Raw genomic sequence first — 21359 nt, forward strand, 5'->3', positions numbered from 1 at the left:
AGTCCAGCCAACAGTCCAGCCAATCAGTTTTCTTCCGTTTTTTTCTTCTTGCTCAAAAAAGTATTAACTTGATATTTTGTAGTTTGCTTTTTCAATACAGAATTTAATTCAGAATATTTTTTGTGTAAGTTTGAAAAAAATATTTATAGTTTAAATTGTATGAAGATTCTATCCATTTTCAGCAAGATTAGAAGTTGTATGTTAAGGTGGTACCTAACACTACAGGGAGATAACTCTGTAATATCAGCTAAACGTTTTAATTACGTTGCGTTGTGAAGGCAATACAAAGCTTCTCAATGATCAAAATTAGTGTTTGCCAAACTGCTATATAACCAGTGTAATTTTTCTGATAAAACAGTTGGTTCAAATTTTTTGATTTTTTTATATTTTTGTTAAAGGGTCAAAGTAAATACTTTGTCAAAATTTTATAAAAATTAAACGAGCCAAATTAATTTTAGTGAAAGTGTTGGGTACCACCTTAACATGAATTTGAAATTAAAAAGTTTGTCTTTCCTTTTTCCATAAGGACCAATTTTACTTAAATATATACTGTAGATATATAAAATTAAATATTGGTCCTTGTCTAGTCAAAACACTTCCAGTATGTTAAGAATGGACAATCTAAAAAAAGTGCATCTGACATATTTATTTGAAAAACTTTATTTCTAATGACACATGGACAAAAGAAATGAGGACAGTAACATTGGCAGCCAGGAAGCAGCTCCATGGAAGATGGTCAAATAAATCTTAAACAAAGTCTGAGCTCAAACAAAATAAGTAAACAACTGTTTTTAAGCTAAACAATTTCTTCATATATTTTCTAGAAATATTTGATAAAAATTGCAAATTTATAGACAACAAAAAGTATACTTATTTTCAGCATGCAAAAGACCATTGGAGAATTATTTTACCAGTATAATATTGTGGATAACATGTACATTACAAGATTCTATTAAAATAGCAAAAGTAAATCCTTAGGTAGGAATAAAACTAACTCAATCATTGTCAATTGACAACTTTTGAGTTCAATGCATTTCCGTCAAAAACTTTTAGTGAACATCATTCTTGCATTTAGGGGCGTCGTCAGTTTTGTTCCAAAGTTGAGCAAGTGGTTGGAAAACTTGCACAATTTTTCTGCGAATTGAATTCTCATAATTGTCTTTCAGCATTGGTGTCATTAGGGAATTGTGATTAAGTACCTACAGAACAAGTATTATTTCTAGTTTATCTGCACAATGACGATCACTAAGACGCTTGATGAACGTTTATAGTGCAAATATAAAGGCAATTCCCTCTATCTGGTAAATGGCCTCAGAAAGGTGTGCATAATTGACAAGTTTTTATGATGACAGACAAACTCGAAAGTGGTCTATTAACAACAAGTTTTCTTCATTCAAAGGGAGATAACTATAAAATATGCAGATGATATTTGTGCAGTTGAAGTTCAAATCATTGACCTTTCACTTATCTTATGTTTTCCATCTTAAATATTTATTTTACAAACTGGTGTTGATGTTACACTTATGTGTACATCTTGTAAGAAATCAGAACGATATTTGGTTAATTTTATATTGACAGAAATGGATTTCCGCTTAGCCTTAGAAATGGATTTGTAAAATACATAATGTATCCATTTAAATTCCTTTATAGGTTCTTTCTGTGAGATGTTTTCATGGTGTTGGCAAAAGACTTTCTGGTCTAATACAGATAAAACAAAGGTAAGTACCAGTATATTTTTCCTGTTTTTAAAAAAAAAGAATCAAATGTTTTATAGATTTTCTTTGGAAATATTGCTCTAGGATTATGAGATGGTCAGAAGTCTACTCTCATTTATCAATTGAAGGATATGATTTAATTACATAAATAATTGCTGTGTTGCTAGATAGCTGTCTAATTTAAGGTAGATTCATGGAATACCGCCATCTTGGATTGTACTATTGCAGTACAAATTCAGTCTAGTTATTTGCTCGAATCAGTAAATTTGTAGGCAGATGTGAAATTTTATTGGTTATACTGTCTATGTATATGAAGAACCTTTGCTGATTTATTGCATTATTCTAAATATTTGAACAAATACCAAAACATTTGAAGATTTGTGTTTAAGAATCATTTTTAGCTCACATGGCCCGAAGGGCCAAGTCAGCTTATGCCATCACTTGTCGTCCGTCGTCTGTCGTCGTAAACTATTTCAAGAATCTTCTCCTCTGAAACTACTGGGCCAAATACTTCCAAACTTTAACTGAATGTTCCTTAGGGTATCTAGTTTATAAATTGTAAACTTTTTCGAAGTTTTGATCTATCAACAAACATGGTCGCCATTGCTAAAAATAGAACATAGGGGTCAAATGCAGTTTTTGGCTTATAACTCAAAAACCGAAGCATTTAGAGCAAATCTGACGGGGTAAAATTGATTATCAGGTCAAGATCTATCTGCCCTGAAATTTTCATATGAATCGGACAACCCGTTGTTGGGTTGCTGCCCCTGAATGGGAAATTTTAAGGAAATTTTGCTGTTTTTGGTTATTATCATGAATATTATTATAGGTAGAGATAAACTGTAAACAGCAAAAATGTTCAGCAAAGTAAGACCTAAAAATAAGTCAACATGACTGAAATGGTCAGTTGACCCCTTTAGGAGTTATTGCCCTTTATAGTCAATTTTTAACCATTTTTCATAAATCTTAGTTATCTATTACAAAAATCTTCTCCTCTGAAACTACTGGGCCAAATTGAACTAAACTTGGCCACAACAATCATTGGGGTATTTTTTTTTTTATCTTTTATTTGTTTTTCAATAGTCAGGATTTTACAATACCCCTACAATCACCACCTGACTACGGTTTTTGAGGTAAATATTGAAAGTTATATACAAGACTATCCATTTTGTTTTTTTTAAATTTATCTTCATAATACAAGAATATAGTTATTAAAGGAAAAAAAAGAATATAGCTACTCACACTTACACTTTCTCTCACTACTTACACACAGTTGCTGCAATCTTACCATTAGTATGCATGCATGTCTATATATAAAGTAAAAATTCAAAATACCACTGCTCACTATAGTATAATTTAAAGTATAAATGATAATATAAATCATGAAAAAATTGTATGTAGTGGGGACCAGAATCTTTCATAAGATGCTGCTCTATTATTTTTGTTTGAAATATAAAATTCATTTGATTGGTATTGTTTTATTCTGAATTTAAGTCTTATAAAACTAGGAGCTATATTTCTTAACTTACATCTAAAGATGTAGTTTTTAGCTATAATTATTAACAAATTTATAAACAAACTCTTAGTAATAAATCCCAATAAAATTTCTGTCTTACTAATGCTGAAATGCTCATCAAATAATTTAATTTTCTGTAAAAATGACAACCAAAAATTGTATGTAACATTACAATCATAAAATAAATGTTCTATTGTTTCCTCTTCCTCATTACAGAAGGTACATAGACTTGTTTCCTTTTGCTTAATTCTATATAAAAATGTATTAGTAGGTATAATTCTATGTAATATTTTATATTGAAAATTCTTTAAATATGTATCCCTACAACATCTTTTCAAAAGAGAAAAATACTTAGACCATTCTGAGATTTCAGAATTTGTTACATCCTCCCATTTTAAAAATTTCTCATATGGGAGTATGCATATTTTATCTACAAGATCTCTGTATACAGATTTTAACTTCTTATTTTCCAAGATCCTTTTAGAAAATGCATCAAAAGGAACAAAATTTTCTAAGTTCAAATCACAATTTTCCAAATTAAGTTTTTGTCTTACTTGTTGGAATGTTAGTAGTGATTTACTTTGACTATCTACAATGTCCCTTATAAACTGTATACCATATAACTTCCATTTCATATAAACAGGGTATTCAGATATTGGTATAAAGTTTAAAATATCCAATGACAAAATTTCTGGAGCACATAACTTTGTATAAGGCTTTGCCATGTGTAGACATTCAAATATGTCTTTCCAAAATGGATTTTTTAAGCGATTAGAAATTTGTTTAATCTTATCCTTTTGTAATGTAAAGACTCTGTCACCACCTAACTGTTTTAGTTCTGCTAGTAATAAATTCTGCCAAGTACCATCTGAATTTGATAAAAATCTCTTTACCCAAGATAATTTAAGATATGTACAGAAAGACTGCAAATGCACCATATTTAATCCTCCCTGTGAAAAATCAGAGTACTACGCTTTACTCCATCAGTCTTACCATTCCAAATGAAATTAAAAAAACATAGCACTCAGCTCATTTAATTGTGAGTGAGGTAAATTTGGCAGGGCAGTCAACAAATGAATCAGTCTCGGCAATGCCGGAGTCTTAATTACAGTAATTTTACCTAGTAATGTTAATTTTCTATGTTGCCAGCTTTTTAGTATAGCTGAAACCTCTTTGATCTTTTTTCTAAAATTAATATCAAGAATACTTTTTAAATCAAGCGAAAAATCTATGCCTAAAAGTCTAAAGTTTTTGTGTGACCACATAAGATTGTAATTAGGACAAAATATTTGATCAGAATATTTTTTGTTACCAATCCAAACAGCTCTTGTCTTTGATTTGTTCATTTTCAATCCAGATAACATATAAAAAGAATCAAAACAATTGAGGCTTTCTTGTAGTGATGTCTCACTACCATCTAAAGTTAGAAAAGTATCATCTGCATACTGACTTAAAAGTGTTTGTTTTTCATTAATGAGGATACCGTGAATTTTGGGGTTTGACTTAAGTTTCAACGATAATAACTCTACACCAATAACAAACAAATAAGGGGAGAGCGGGTCACCTTGTCTGCAACCTCTCAAGATTGAAAAAATTTGACAAATTGCCATTGTTGATTACACAACTTTTAGCACTTTTGTAGAGAGTCTCGAACCATCTGCACATCGGAGGACCAAAATTAAAACTTTTTAATGCTTTTTGTAAAAATACCCAGTCAACAGAGTCAAATGCCTTTTCAAAATCAACTAATAAAAGTAAGGCGCTTATGTTGTGATATTCAAGATAATGCATCAAATCATACAATAATCTAGTATTCTCCCCAATGAATCTCCCCTTGATAAATCCCTTTTGAGTGTCACTAATGATAAACGGTAATACAGACTTAACTCTGTTTGCTATAGCAGCAGAAGCTATCATAATGTCTGTATTTAATAGGCTGATAGGTCGCCAATTACCAATATATATCGCTTATCTTTTCCTTCTTTTGGTATACAAGTTATGACACTTTGATTGATTGAAAATCTGAAAAAAGTCCAGATTCATATCCATAGAATAATGATCGATAAATAAATGGTCCAAGATGTCTCCAAAAGAATTTGTAAAATTCGACAGTAAATCCATCGCTTCCTGGGGATTTCCCATTTTCCATCTTACTCAATGCTATAGCACATTCCTCATATGTCAAGTTACCCTCACACAGGTCATGTTGTTCCTGTGTGAGGGCAACATCATGAGAAAAAAAGCTTTCACTTGAACAATCAATTTTTCTCTTTGAATACAATTTTTTATAAAAGTTATGTTGTTCTGAGAGAATCGTGGATTGGTCAGATATATGATTACCCTGATCACCAATCATTTCAACCATTGTCTTCTTTATAAAATTTCTCTTTTCTTATTTTAAAAAGTATTGGGAACATTTGGGAGCAAATCTGACATGGGGTTAAATTGTTTATCAGGTCACGATCTATCTGCCCTGAAATTTTCAGATGAATTGGACAAATCATTGTTGGGTTGCTGCCCCTGAATTGGTAATTTTAAGGAAATTTTGCTGTTTTGGTTATTATCTTGAATATTATTATATTATAGATAGAGATAAACTGTAAACAGCAATAATGTTCAGCAAAGTTAGATTTACAAATAAGTCAGCATGACCGAAATGGTCAGTTGACCTCTTTAGGAGTTATTGCCATTTATAGTCAATTTTTAACCATTTTTCGGAAATCTTAGTAATCTTTTACAAAAATCTTCTCCTCTGAAACTACTTGGCCAAATTAATCCAAACTTGGCCACAAACATCTTTAGGGTATCTAGTTTAAAAAATGTGTCCGGTGACCCGGCCATCCAAACAAAATGGCTGCCACGGCTAAAAGTAGAACATAGGGGTAAAATGTCAAAAACCAAAGCATTAAGATCAAATCTGACTGTGGTTGAATTGTTTATCAGGTCAAAATCTATCTGCCCTGAAATATTCAGATGGATCAGACGACACGTTGCTAGGTTGCTGCCCCTGAATTGGTAATTTTAAGGAAATTTTGCAGTTTTTGGTCATTATCTTGAATATTATTATAGATAAAGATAAACTGTAAACAGCAAAAATGATCAGCAAAGTAAGATCTACAAATAAGTTAATATAACCAAAATTGTCAATTGACCCCTTAAGGGGTTATTGTCCTTTAATGACAATTTTTCACAATTTGTTCATCATCTTTGCTAACTTTAAAAAATCTTCTCCTCTAAAACTACTCAACCAAATTCAACCAAACTTCATTTGAATGATTAGTAGGGTGTATAAAATATAGTTTGTGTTTTATTTTTTATTTCGTCAAAAAACATGGCCGAAGGCATTGTTTACAAGGTGAGCGATTCAGGCTCTTGAGAGCCTCTTGTTTTTCAACTAAGCCATTTAACTCTTTTAGTAAAAAAGTTAAACCAGACTGATCATGCTGATAGGGAAATTTTTTAATTTTTCTTGTAGCAAGAAACAAGTCAAATTATGTTTTTTTCTTAAAACTTATAATAAGACCTATCTTCTCACAATTAATTTCAAAATTCTATCGCATAGATTATTTTAATTGCACAAATTGTGGTTTTTTTCATAATCATTCTAAGCAATTTAAGGCAATTTTCAACGACACAGCTTGATAAATAACTTGATAACCCATCTTTTTTATTGTATTTTGGAAAAAAGCTTAGTAAAATCTTCATTTTGGCAAAGAATAAGAAAATTCTATCTTAGGAAACATATACCGATGATCTGCCTAAAACAAAATTAATTTTTGATGATAAAGCATTTTATATTTCAGGTTAGCATCACAGCTTGTACATTAGAATTGAGGCTGGGTATGGCCATTGGAGCTGACCTTTATGGTGAAAATCAGTAGATAGATTTATGAACTATGTATCTAATAGCATGTCAATGTTGATTTTTAACATTATAGAAAAATTAAGAGATGTGGTGTGATTGCCAATGCAATGAGACAATTGACAATCATTTTAGCAACTCATATCACGTAACCACCTTTAACAATGAGCAAAACCTATACTGTTTTGTTAACTATAAAAGTCCACAATACTCTAAAGAGCCTGTGTCGCTCACCTTGGTCTATGTGCATATTAAACAAAGGACACAGATGGATTCATGACAAAATTGTGCTTTTGTAATGGTGATGTGATTGTAGTTTTTACCCTACTGAACATTCTTTCTGCTTACAATTATCTCTATCTATAATGAACTTGGCCCAGTAGTAACAGTGGAAAATATTTTGTAAAAATTTACAAAAATTTACAAAATTTATGAAAATTATTAAAAATTGACTATAAAGGGCAATAACTCCTTAAGGGGTCAATTGACCATTCTGATCATGCTAACTTATTTGTAGGTCTTACTGCAGGGATGATTCCACTATATAGTTTAGGGCCGCTTAGCGGCCCTCAAGCGGCCCTTAATTCGGCCAGCATCCCCCAAAAAATGTACATGAAAATGAATTCCCAATTAAGGAAAATAAAATAAAAATCGATATTTCCGGAAAAGTATCTGTCACCGATTAAGGCAACTATAATTTTTCATAGTTTGTTGTCAAAACGTTTTAAAATCCACATAAGAATGATTTTTACGATTGCCAGTGATATTGTTGTCTTTTTTCAAAACTACCTCTACCGTTTTTCATTGGGAAAAATGCATATTTTTTATTGAAATTGGGAAATTTGTATATTTTATTCTGAACACATCTCCGATTTTTGCTGACCTTTGCTGTCTTTTTGCACCGTTTTTTCATTTATATTTTGGTTGTCAGACATTTTCAACCTGAAAGATACTTTTCGGAGAGGGGATAGAAACAGAAGCAATGATGGTACTTAATGCATTGAAAACTACCTGTGTTACAAACACCATGATGATTCTGATCAGAAAACCGGATCTCAAAAGTGCTTTCTAATATCAAAATAATAACATGAATACGATATTTACAAACATTACTACCAATGCCATCACTGTTTGGGGAAAATGTAAAACTTTTTGGGAGGGATTTTAAGCCATTATTTTCAGTAATTGGGAATTTTCTCTAGGGGAAAAGGCCGATTTTCGGCTGTTATTTGAGGCAAACAATATCACTGATCGCATTTTATTAACAGTCAAAATTTGGCAAACAATTTTATCAGCCGAATTCAATTGATTAATATGTTATAGGAGTATTCGATCCTGTAAAAGCAGATCGCCCAGCAGGTTGATAAAAATGGGTGTCAAAGCAGACCGCGGCAGAGAGAAAATTCAAATTTCGATATAACAGTCATTGATTGATAAAGTTTAATGGGCGCCGATCTCGAAAAAACAGATCGCCCAGCAAAGCGGGTTATGCAATATGATGAAAACTTGTTTTGTAAAAGAAATTATTTCCTCAAAAGACAAAAGTTTGAGCGTTTTTTTGAAAATAATGTTGATGATAGACCATTCATGAAATAGGATGTCATCATTATGGAACTATTTCAAAAGTTCTGAAGATTATTCAAATAATTTTAAAGAACACTGGTTCAATGCTTTAAATATCTTATCAATTAAGTATATGAACTTTTGTTATTGCTTTTCTGAAGTTGACAATTGACCAGTTCAACTTGAACTCCATTTGAATCAAGGTAAATTTATAGAGATGACCTGCTGTTGAAAAAATACCCGATGAATGATTTTCCTCAGTGGTTTATGTTAGCTGAAATATATGTTTTTGTAATAGGCCTAGGTAACTATAGGTAATATGATAGACTAGTGCATCATGTTCAATGATATTCATGTAATAACAGTAGCCCATCCAGAATTATTCAAAATGTTACAAGTTACAACTTACATGAACATCAGTGTACAGGTTAAACTTAATAATATACATTTCCCGTTTTTACAGGAAAATGTTATTTCGTCTTAGATTTTATGCTTAAAAAATTCCCAATTAGAATAAAAATTCCCAATTTGATGTTCAAGGGACCCATTTGAAAACACCTGGAATCATCCCTGTACTTTGCTGATATCATTTTTGCTGTCACCTGACACATTTTTTATACGACCGCAATTTTTTTTTTCTAGTTTCAGGATAATCACTTCTGTATAAGTATTTCTATTGCTCTGAAATTGTACCACACTGTTTAAAACCACAAGAAGAAGGTTTAGGTTCATTTTAGGGGTTATGGGGCCAAAGTAAATTAGGAATTAAGGGCCAAAAAAGGGCCACAAACAAGCGTTTTTCTTGTTTCTAGACAATAACTTGTGTGTAATTGTATGGATCACTCTGAAATTGTACCACATTAATGTTCCATATATCAAAGGGGAGGCTGGGATTGAGTTTTGGGTTTATTGCCCAAAATATGTAGGGATTGGGGGCCAAAAAAGGGCCGAAAAGAAGCATGTTTCTAGTTTCAAAACAATAACTTGTGTTTAAGTGTATGAATCTCTCTGAAAATGTACTACTAAGAATGGGATTGAGTTTAAGGGTTATTGATCCAAGGGGGTTTTCAATAAAAAAAAGATTGGGGGGGGGGGGATTTTTTGTTTACAATTTTTTTAAGGGATTTCTTTTCTCATCACTTGGCATCCGGCGTCCGCCGTCGTCGTCCGTCGTCGTCCTGCGTTAACTTTTACAAAAATCTTCTCCTCTGAAACTACTGGGCCAAATTTAACCAAACTTGGCCACAATCATCATTGTGGTATTTAGTTTAAAATATGTGTCCGGTGACCCGGCCAACCAACCAAAATGGCCGCCATGGCTAAAAATAGAACATAGGGGTAAAATGCAGTTTTTGGCTTATAACTCAAAAACCAAAACACTTAGAGCAAATCTGACATGGGGTATTATTGTTCATCAGGTCAAGATCTATCTGCCCTGAAATTTTCGGATGAATGGGACATTTCGTTGTTGGGTTGCTGCCCCTGAAATGGTAATTTTAAGGAAATATTGCTGTTTTTGGTTATTAGCTTGAATATTATTATAGATAGAGATAAACTGTAAACAGCAATAATGTTCAGCAAAGTAAGATCTACAAATAAGTCAACATGACCAAAATGGTCAGTTGACCACTTTAGGAGTTATTGCCCTTTATAGTCAATTTTTAACCATTTTTAGCTCACCTGGCCCGAAGGGCCAAGTGAGCTTTTCCCATCACTTTGCGTCCGGCGTCCGTTGTCCGTCGTCGTTAACTTTTACAAAAATCTTCTCCTCTGAAACTGCTGGGCCAAATTAAACCAAACTTGGCCACAATCATCATTTGGGTATCTAGTTTAAAAAATGTGTGGCGTGACCCCGCCAACCAACCAAGATGGCTGCCATGGCTAAAAATAGAACATAGGGGTAAAATGCAGTTTTTGGCTTATAACTCAAAAACCAAAGCATTTAGAGCAAATCTGACCAGGGGTATTATTGTTCATCAGGTCAAGATCTATCTGCCCTGAAATTTTCAGATGAATCAGACAATCCGTTGTTGGGTTGCTGCCCCTGAAATGGTAATTTTAGGGAAATATTGCTGTTTTTGGTTATTAGCTTGAATATTATTATAGATAGAGATAAACTGTAAACAGCAATAATGTTCAGCAAAGTAAGATCTACAAATAAGTCAACATGACCAAAATGGTCAGTTGACCCCTTTAGGAGTTATTGCCCTTTATAGTCAATTTTTAACCATTTTTCGTAAATCTTAGTAATCTTGTAGAAAAATCTTCTCCTCTGAAACTACTGGGCCAAATTTAATCAAACTTGGCCATAATCATCATTGGGGTATCTAGTTTAAAAAATGTGTCCGGTGACCCGGCCAACCAACCAAGATGGCTGCCATGGCTAAAAATAGAACATAGGGGTAAAATGCAGTTTTTGGCTTATAACTCAAAAACCAAAGCATTTAGAGCAAATCTGAGACCAGTAAAATTGTTCATCAGGTTAAGATCTATCTGCCCTGAAATTTTCAGATGAATCGGACATTCTGTTGTTGGGTTGCTGCCCCTGAAATGGTAATTTTAAGGAAATTTTGCTGTTTATGGTTATTATCTTGAATATTATTAGCTCACCTGGCCCGAAGGGCCAAGTGAGCTTTTCCCATCACTTTGCGTCCGGCGTCCGTCGTCGTCCGTCGTCGTTAACTTTTACAAAAATCTTCTCCTCTGAAACTACTGGGCCAAATTGAACCAAACTTGGCCACAATCATCATTGGGGTATCTAGTTTAAAAAATGTGTGGCGTGACCCGGTCAACCAACCAAGATGGCCGCCACGGCTAAAAATAGAACATAGGGGTAAAATGCAGTTTTTGGCTTATAACTCAAAAACCAAAGCATTTAGAGGAAATCTGACATGGGGTAAATATGTTTATCAGGTCAAGATCCATCTGCCCTGAAATTTTCAGATGAATCGGTCAACCCGTTGTTGGGTTGCTGCCCCTGAATTGATCATTTTGAGGAAATTTTGCTGTTTTTGGTTATTATCTTGAATATTATTATAGATAGAGATAAACTGTAAACAGCAATAATGTTCGGCAAAAATAGATTTACAAGTGAGTCAACATGACCGAAATGGTCAGTTGACTCCTTTAGGAGTTATTGCCCTTTATAGTCAATTTTTAACCATTTTTCATAAATCTAAGTAATCTTTTACAAAACTCTTCTCCTCTGAAACTACTGGGCCAAATTAAACCAAAGTTGGCCACAATCATCTTTGGGGTATCTAGTTTAAAAAATGTGTGGCGTGACCCGGTCAACCAACCAAGATGGCTGCCACGGCTAAAAATAGAACATAGGGGTAAAATGCAGTTTTTGGCTTATAACTCAAAAACCAAAACATTTATAGGAAATCTGACATGAAGTAATAATGTTTATCAGGTCAAGATCTATCTGCCCTGAAATTTTCAGATGAATCGGTCAACCTGTTGTTGGATTTCTGCCCCTGAATTGGTAATTTTGAGGAAATTTTGCCGTCTTTGGTTATTATCTTGAATATTATTATAGATAGAGATAAACTGTAAACAGCAATAATGTTCATCAAAGTAAGATTTACAAATAAGTCAACATGACCGAAATGGTCAGTTGACCCCTTTAGGAGTTATTGCCCTTTATAGTCAATTTTTAACCATTTTTCGTAAATCTTAGTTATCTTTTACAAAAATCTTCTCCTCTGAAACTACTGGGCCAAATTAATTCAAACTTGGCCACAATCATCTTTGAGGTACCTTGTTTGAAAAATGTCCGATGACCTGGCCATCCAACCAAGATGGCCACCACGGCTAAAAATAGAACAGGGGTAAAATGTAGTTTTTTGCTTATAACTCTGAAACCAAATCATTTAGAGGAAATCTGACAAGGAGTTAAATTGTTAATCAAGTCAATATATATCTGCCCTGAAATATTCAAATGAATTGGACAACCGGTTGTTGGGTTGCTGCCCTCCAATTGGTAATTTTTAAAGAAATTTTGCTGTTTTTATACGACCGCAAAATTTGAAAAATTTTTCGTCGTATATTGCTATCACGTTGGCGTCGGCGTCGTCGTCGTCGTCGTCCGGAGTCCGAATACTTTTAGTTTTGCACTCTAACTTTAGTAAAAGTGAATGGAAATCTATGAAATTTTAACACAAGGTTTATGACCACAAAAGGAAGGTTGGTATTGATTTTTGGAGTTTTGGTCCCAACATTTTAGGAATTAGGGGCCAAAAAGGGCCCAAATAAGCATTTTCTTGGTTTTCGCACTATAACTTTAGTTTAAGTTAATAGAAATCTATGAAATTTTGACACAAGGTTTATGACCACAAAAGAACGGTTGGGATTGATTTTGGGAGTTTAGGTTTCAACAGTTTAGGAATTAGGGGCCAAAAAAGGGCCCAAATAAGCATTATTCTTGGTTTTCGCACAATAACTTTAGTTTAAGTAAATAGAAATCAATGAAATTTAAACACAATGTTAATGACTACAAAAGGAAGGTTGGTATTGATTTTGGGAGTTTAGGTCCCAACAGTTTAGGAATTAGGGGTCAAAAAGGGACCCAAATAAGCATTTTTCTTGGTTTTCGCACCATAACGTTAGTATAAGTAAATAGAAATCTATGAAATTTAAACACAAGGTTTATGACCATAAAAGGAAGGTTGGTATTGATTTTGGGAGTTTTGGTCCCAACAGAATAAGGGGCCCAAAGGGTCCAAAATTAAACTTTGTTTGATTTCATCAAAATTGAATAATTGGGGTTCTTTGATATGCCGAATCTAACTGTCATGACTGTGTATGTAGATTCTTAACTTTTGGTCCCGTTTTCAAATTGGTCTACATTAAGGTCCAAAGGGTCCAAAATTAAACTTAGTTTGATTTTGACAAAAAATGAATCAGTTAGGTTCTTTGATATGCTGAATCTAAAAATGTACTTAGATTCTTGATTATTGGCCCAGTTTTCAAGTTGGTCCAAATCGGGGTCCAAAATTAAACTTTGTTTGATTTCATCAAAAATTGAATAAATGGGGTTCTTTGATATACCAAATCTAACTGTGTATGTAGATTCTTCATTTTTGGTCCTGTTTTCAAATTGGTCTACACTAAAGTCCAAAGGGTCCAAAATTAAACTTAGTCTGATTTCAACAAAAATTGAAATCTTGGGGTCCTTTGATATGCTGAATCCAAAAATGTACTTAGATTTTTTATTATGGGCCCAGTTTTCAAGTTGGTCCAAATCAGGATCTAAAATTATTATATTAAGTATTGTGCAATAGCAAGTCTTTTCAATTGCACAGTATTGCGCAATGGCAAGAAATATCTAATTGCACAATATTGTGAAATAGCAATTTTTTTTTAATTAGAGTTATCTTTCTTTGTCCAGAATAGTAAGCAAGAAATATCTAATTGCAAAATATTGTGCAATAGCAAGATTTTTTTTTAATTGGAGTTATCTTTCTTTGTCCAGAATCAACTTAAATCTTTGTTATATACAAAATACAATGTATATTCACTTTTTACTACCAACTGATAAATTATAATAAATAACATTCAGTGATAACAAGCAGTTTTTTTTACATCTTAATATTTTATGATGTATTTAAATGAGTAGTTATTGTTGCAAACTCCATTAGAAATTTTAATTGAGATTAGTTTTGAAATAAGGGAAAGGGGGATGTGATTAAAAAAATTGGGTTCAATTTTTCTCATTTGAAATTTCATAAATAAAAAAGAAAATTTCTTCAAACATTTTTATGCCCCACCTACGATAGTAGAGGGGCATTATGTTTTCTGGTCTGTGCGTCCGTCCGTCCGTCCGTCCGTCTGTCCGTTCGTTTGTCCGTTCGTCCGTCCGTCTGTCCCGCTTCAGGTTAAAGTTTTTGGTCAAGGTAGTTTTTGATGAAGTTTAAGTCCAATCGACTTCAAACTTAGTACACATGTCCCCTATGATATGATCTTTCTAATTTTAATGCCAAATTAGAGTTTTTACCCCAATTTCACGGTCCACTGAACATGGAAAATGATAGTGCGAGTGGAGCATTCGTGTACTGAGGACACATTCTTGTTTTGAGAGGATTAATATTCAACAGCATAGTGAATTGCTTTAAGAGAAAACAAAAATTTTAAGTTCATTAGAACACATTCATTCTGTGTCAGAAACCTATGCTGTGTCAACTATTTAATCACAATCCAAATTTAGAGCTGAATCCAGCTTGAATGTTGTGTCCATACTTGCCCCAAACGTTCAGGGTTCAACCTCTGCGGTCGTATAAAGCTACGCCCTGCGGAGCATCTGGTTGGTTATTATCTTGAATACTATTATAGATAGCGATAAACTGTAAACAGCGATAATGTTCATCAAAGTAAGATCTACAAATAAGTCCACATGACCTAAATGGTCTATTGACCCCTTAAGGAGTTATTGCCCTTTATAGTCAATTTTTAACAATTTTCATTAATTTGGTAAATTTATGTAAATTTTTACCAAATATTTTTCTCTGTTACTAATGGGCAAAGTTCATTATAGATATAATTGTAAGAAGCAAGAATGTTCAGTAAAGTAAGAACTTCAAACACATCACCATCACCAAAATACAATTTTGTCATGAATCCATTTGTGTCCTTTGTTTAATATGCACATAGACCAAGGTGAGCGACACAGGCTCTTTAGAGCCTCTAGTTATAGATAGAGATAAACTGTAAACAGCAATAATGTTCAGCAAAGTAAGATCTACAAATAAGTCAACAAGACCAAAATGGTCAGTTGACCACTTTAGGAGTTATTGCCCTTTATAGTCAATTTTTAACCATTTTTCGTAAATCTTAGTAAACTTTTAGAAAAATCTTCTCCTCTGAAACTACTGGGCCAAATTTAACCAAACTTAGCCATAATCATCATTGGCGTATCTAGTTAAAAAAATGTGTCCGGTAAATCGGCCAACAAACCAAGATGGCCGCCATGGCTAAAAATAAAACATGGGGGTAAAATGCAGTTTTTGGCTTATAACTCAAAAACCAAAGCATTAAGAGCAAATCTGACAGGAAGTAAAATTGTTGATCAGGTCACGATCTATCTGCCCTGGAATTTTCAGATGAATCGGATAATCGGTTGTTAGGTTGCTGCCCCTGAATTGGTAATTTTGAGGAAATTTTGCTGTTTTAAGCTCACCTGGCCCGAAGGGCCAAGTGAGCTTTTCTCATCACTTGGCGTCCGTCGACCATCGTCGTCCGTCGTCGTCGTTAACTTTTACAAAAATCTTCTCCTCTGAAACTACTGGGCCAAATCAAACCAAACTTGGCCACAATCATCATTGGGGTATCTAGTTTAAAAAATGTGTGGCATGACCCGGTCAACCAACCAAGATGGCCGCCACGGCTAAAAATAGAACATAGGGGTAAAATGCAGTTTTTGGCTTATAACTCAAAAACCAAAGCATTTAGAGCAAATCTGAATTGGGTAAAAATGTTTATCAGGTCAAGATCTATCTGCCCTGAAATTTTCAGATGAATCGGTCAATCGGTTGTTGGGTTGCTGCCCCTGAATTGGTAATTTTGAGGAAATTTTGCTGTTTTTGGTTATTATCTTGAATATTATTATAGATAGAGATAAACTGTAAAAAGCAATAATGTTCAGCAAAGTAAGATCTACAAATAAGTCAGCATGACCAAAATGGTCAGTTGACCCGTTTAGGAGTTATTGCCCTTTATAGTCAATTTTTAACCATTTTTCGTTAATTAAAGTAATCTTTTACAAAAATCTTCTCATCTGAAACTGCTGGGCCAAATTAATCCAAACTTGGCCACAATCATCTTTGGGGTATCTAGTTTAAAAAATGTGTGGCGTGACCTGGTCAACCAACCAAGATGGCCGCCACGGCTAAAAATAGAACAAAGGGGTAAAATGCAGTTTTTGGCTTATAACTCAAAAACCAAAGCATTTTGAGGAAATCTGACGGGATAAAAATGTTTATCAGGTCAAGATCTATCTGCCCTGAAATTTTCAGATGAATCAGTCAATCGGTTGTTGGGTTGCTGCCCCTGAATTGGTAATTTTGAGGAAATTTTGCTGTTTTTGGTTATTATCTTGAATATTATTATAGATAGTGATAAACTGTAAACAGCAATAATGTTCAGCAAAGTAAGATCTACAAATAAGTCAACATGACCAAAATGGTCAGTTGACCCGTTTAGGAGTTATTGCCCTTTATAGTCAATTTTAACCATTTTTCATAAATTAAATTAATCTTTTACAAAAATCTTCTCCTCTGAAACTACTGGGCCAAATTAATCCAAACTTGGCAACAATTATCTTTGGGGTATCTAGTTTAAAAAATGTGTGGCGTGACCTTGTCAACCAACCAAGATGGCCGCCACCGCTAAAAATAGAACATAGGGGTAAAATGCAGTTTTTGGCTTATAACTCAAAAACCAAAGCATTTAGAGCAAATCTGACATGGGGTAATATTGTTCAACAGGTCAAGATCTATCTGCCCTGAAATTTTCAGATGAATCGGACATTTCGTTGTTGGGTTGCTGCCCCTGAAATGGTAATTTTAAGGAAATTTTGCTGTTTTTGGTTATTATCTTGAATATTATTATAGATAGTGATAAATTGTAAACAGCAATAATGTTCAGCAAAGTAAGATCTACAAATAAGTCAACATGACCAAAATGGTCAGTTGACCCCTTTAGGAGTTATTGCCCTTTATAGTCAATCTTTAACCATTTTTCATAAATCTAAGTAATCTTTTACAAAATCTCCACTGAAACTACTAGGCCACAATCATCTTTGGGGTATATAGTTTGAAAAATGTGTCCGATGACCTGGCCATTCAACCAAGATGGCCGCCACGGCTAAAAATAGAACATAGGGGTAATATGCAGTTTTTGGCTTATAACTATGAATTCAAAGCATCTAGAGCAAATCTGACAAGAAGTTAAATTGTTAATCAAGTCAATATCTATCTGCCCTGAATTTTTCAGATGAATTGGACAACTGGTTGTTGGGTTGCTGCCCCTGAATTGGTAATTTTTAATGAAATTTTGCCGTTTTTGGTTATCTTGAATACTATTATAGATAGCGATAAACTGTAAACAGCAATAATGTTCAGCAAAGTAAGATCTACAAATAAGTCCACATGACCTAAATGGTCAATTGACCCCTTAAGGAGTTATTGCCCTTTATAGTCAATTTTTAACAATTTTCATTAATTTGGTAAATATATGTAAATTTTTACCAAATATAGTTCTCTGTTACTAATGGGCAAAGTACATTATAGATATAATTATAAGAAGCAAAATCGTTCAGTAAAGTAAGAACTTCAAACACATCACCATCACCAAAATACAATTTTGTCATGAATCCATTAAATGGCATTTGTGTCCTTTGTTTAATATGCACATAGACCAAGGTGAGCGACACAGGCTCTTTAGAGCCTCTAGTTTTGTTATTATCTTGAATATTATTATAGATAGAGATAAACTGTAAACAGCAATAATGTACAGCAAAGTAAGAACTAAAAATAAATCACTATGACTAAAATAGTCAATTGACCCCCTAAGGAGTTATTGCCCTTCATAGTCAATTTTTAACAATTTTCTTAGAATTTGAAGATTTTCAATAACATTTTCCACAGAAAGTACTGTTATAGATAGAGATAATTGTAAGCAGCAAGAATGTTTAGTAAAGTAAGATCTACAAACACATCACCATCACCAAAACACAATTTTGTCATGAATCCATCTGTGTCCATTGTTTAATATTCACATAGACCAAGGTGAGCGACACAGGCTCTTTAGAGCCTCTAGTTCGTAAATCTTAGTAATCTTTTAGAAAAATCTTCTCCTCTGAAACTACTGGGCCAAATTTAACCAAACTTGGCCATAATCATCATTGGGGAATCTATTTTTAAAAATGTGTCCGGTGACCCGCCCAACCAACCAAGATGACCGACATAGCTAAAAATAGAACATAGGTGTAAAATGCAGTTTTTGGCTTATAACTCAAAAACCAAAGCATTTAGAGCAAATCTGACAAAGGGTATTATTGTTCATCAGGTCAAGATTTATCTGCCCTGAAATTTTCAGATGAATCGGACATTTCATTGTTGGGTTGCTGCCCCTGAAATGGTAATTTTAAGGAAATTTTGCTGTTTTTGGTTATAAGCTTGAATATTATTATAGATAGAGATAAACTGTAAACAGCAATAATGTTCAGCAAAGTAAGATCTACAAATAAGTCAACATGACCAAAATGGTCAGTTGACCACTTTAGGAGTTATTGCCCTTTATAGTCAATTTTTAACCATTTTTCGTAAATCTTAGTAATCTTTTAGAAAAATCTTCTCCTCTGAAACTACTGTGCCAAATTTAACCAAACTTAGCCATAATCATCATTGGGGTATCTAGTTTAAAAAATGTGTCCGGTGCCCCGCCCGAACCAACCAAGATGGCCGCCATGGCTAAAAATAGAACATAGGGGTAAAATGCAGTTTTTGGCTTATAACTCAAAAACCAAAGCATTAAGAGCAAATCTGACAGGAAGTAAAATTGTTGATCAGGTCACGATCTATCTGCCCTGGAATTTTCAGATGAATCAGATAATCGGTTGTTGGGTTGCTGCCCCTGAATTGGTAATTTTGAGGAAATTTTGCTGTTTTTAGCTCACCTTGCCCACAGGGCCAAGTGAGCTTTTCTCATCACTTGGCGTACGTCGTCGTCCGTCGTTGTCGTTGTCGTCCATCCGTCGTCGTCCTGCGTTAACTTTTACAAAAATCTTCTCCTCTGAAACTACTGGGCCAAATTTAACTAAACTTGGCCACAATCATCATTGGGGTATTTAGTTTAAAAAATGTGTCCGGTGACCCGGCCAACCAACCAAGATAGCCGCCATGGCTAAAAATAGAACATAGGGGTAAAATGCAGTTTTTGGCTTATAACTCAAAAACCAAAGCATTTAGAGCAAATCTGACATGGGGTAATATTGTTCAACAGGTCAAGATCTATCTGCCCTGAAATTTTCAGATGAATCGGACATTTCGTTGTTGGGTTGCTGCCCCTGAAATGGTAATTTTAAGGAAATTTTGCTGTTTTTGGTTATTATCTTGTATATTATTATAGATAGAGATGAACTGTAAACAGCAATAATGTTCAGCAAAGTAAGATCTACAAATAAGTCAACTTGATCAAAATGGTCAGTTGACCACTTTAGGAGTTATTGCCCTTTATAGTCAATTTTTAACCATTTTTCGTAAATCTTAGTAATCTTTTAGAAAAATCTTCTCCTCTGAAACTACTTGGTCAAATTTAACCAAACTTGGCCATAATCATCATTGGGGTATCTAGTTAAAAAAATGTGTCCGGTAACTCGGCCAACAAACCAAGATGGCCACCTTGGCTAAAAATAGAACATGGGGGTAAAATGCAGTTTTTGGCTTATAACTCAAAAACCAAAGCATTAAGAGCAAATCTGAGAGGAAGTAAAATTGTTGATCAGGTCAGGATCTATCTGCCCTGAAATTTTCAGATGAATCGGATAATCGGTTGTTAGGTTTCTGCCCCTGAATTGGTAATTTTGAGGAAATTTTGCTGTTTTTTTGTTATTATCTTGAATATTATTATAGATAGAGATAAACTGTAAACAGCAATAATGTACAGCAAAGTAAGAACTAAAAATAAGTCAGTCTGACCAAAATAGTCAATTGACCCCCTAAGGAGTTATTGCCCTTCATAGTCAATTTTTAACAATTTTCTAAAAATTTGAAGATTTTCAATAACATTTTCCACAGAAAGTACTGTTATAGATAGAGATAATTGTAAGCAGCAAGAATGTTTAGTAAAGTAAGATCTACAAACGCATCACTATCACCAAAACACAATTTTGTCATGAATCCATCTGTGTCCATTGTTTAATATTCACATGGACCAAGGTGAGCGACACAGGCTCTTTAGAGCCTCTAGTTTTGTTATTATCTTGAATATTATTATAGATGGAGATAAACTGTAAACAGCAATAATGTACAGCAAAGTAAGAACTAAATATAAGTCAGTATGACCAAAATAGTCAATTGACCCCCTAAGGAGTTATTGCCCTTCATAGTCAATTTTTAACAATTTTCTTAAAATTTGAAGATTTTCAATAACATTTTCCACAGAAAGTACTGTTATAGATAGAGATAATTGTAAGCAGCAAGAATGTTTAGTAAAGTAAGATCTACAAACACATTACCATCACCAATCACAATTTTGTCATGAATCCATCTGCACATAGACCAAGGTGAGCGACACAGGCTCTTTAGAGCCTCTAGTTTTCTAAATTTTTCAAATCTCTAATTTTGAAAAGTTTCATGAAGAAATCTTCAATTGCAAGATACTGTGCAGTAAATTTGTTAGATCTTTGACCATATTTATTTTGTGACAAAAACCTATATTATGTCAAAATTTGATCACAATCCAATTTCAGACAGTTTCAAGCTTGAACATTGTGACCAAATTTGCCCCAACTGTTCAGGGTTCGACCACTGTGGTCGTATAAAGCTGAGCCCTGCAGAGCACCTGGTTTATACTAGATACCCTAATGATGATTGTGGCCCAGTAGTTTCAGTAGAGAAGATTTTTGTTGAAGTTAACGACGGAAGACGACGACGGACACCAAGTGATGAGAAAAGCTTTCTTGGCCCTTACGGCCAGGTGAACT

The 21359-nt window shown here is 33.7% G+C and overlaps 1 long non-coding RNA gene across 8 annotated transcripts in view; it reads left to right on the forward strand.

Annotated features, from left to right (window-relative positions):
- LOC139486847 (uncharacterized) overlaps positions 1 to 21359 on the forward strand; it is a 49289-nt gene that overhangs the window by 23998 nt on the left and 3932 nt on the right. For 3 of the 8 annotated variants that reach the window (XR_011655650.1, XR_011655652.1, XR_011655647.1), the window contains 2 exons: positions 1651 to 1718; positions 7035 to 7098. This is a non-coding gene — a long non-coding RNA (uncharacterized lncRNA). The other 5 variants (XR_011655651.1, XR_011655648.1, XR_011655649.1 and 2 more) reach the window with 5 other exon arrangements.

This window comes from Mytilus edulis, chromosome 8 (assembly GCF_963676685.1).
Source record: "Mytilus edulis chromosome 8, xbMytEdul2.2, whole genome shotgun sequence".
Lineage (NCBI taxonomy): Eukaryota > Metazoa > Mollusca > Bivalvia > Mytilida > Mytilidae > Mytilus > Mytilus edulis.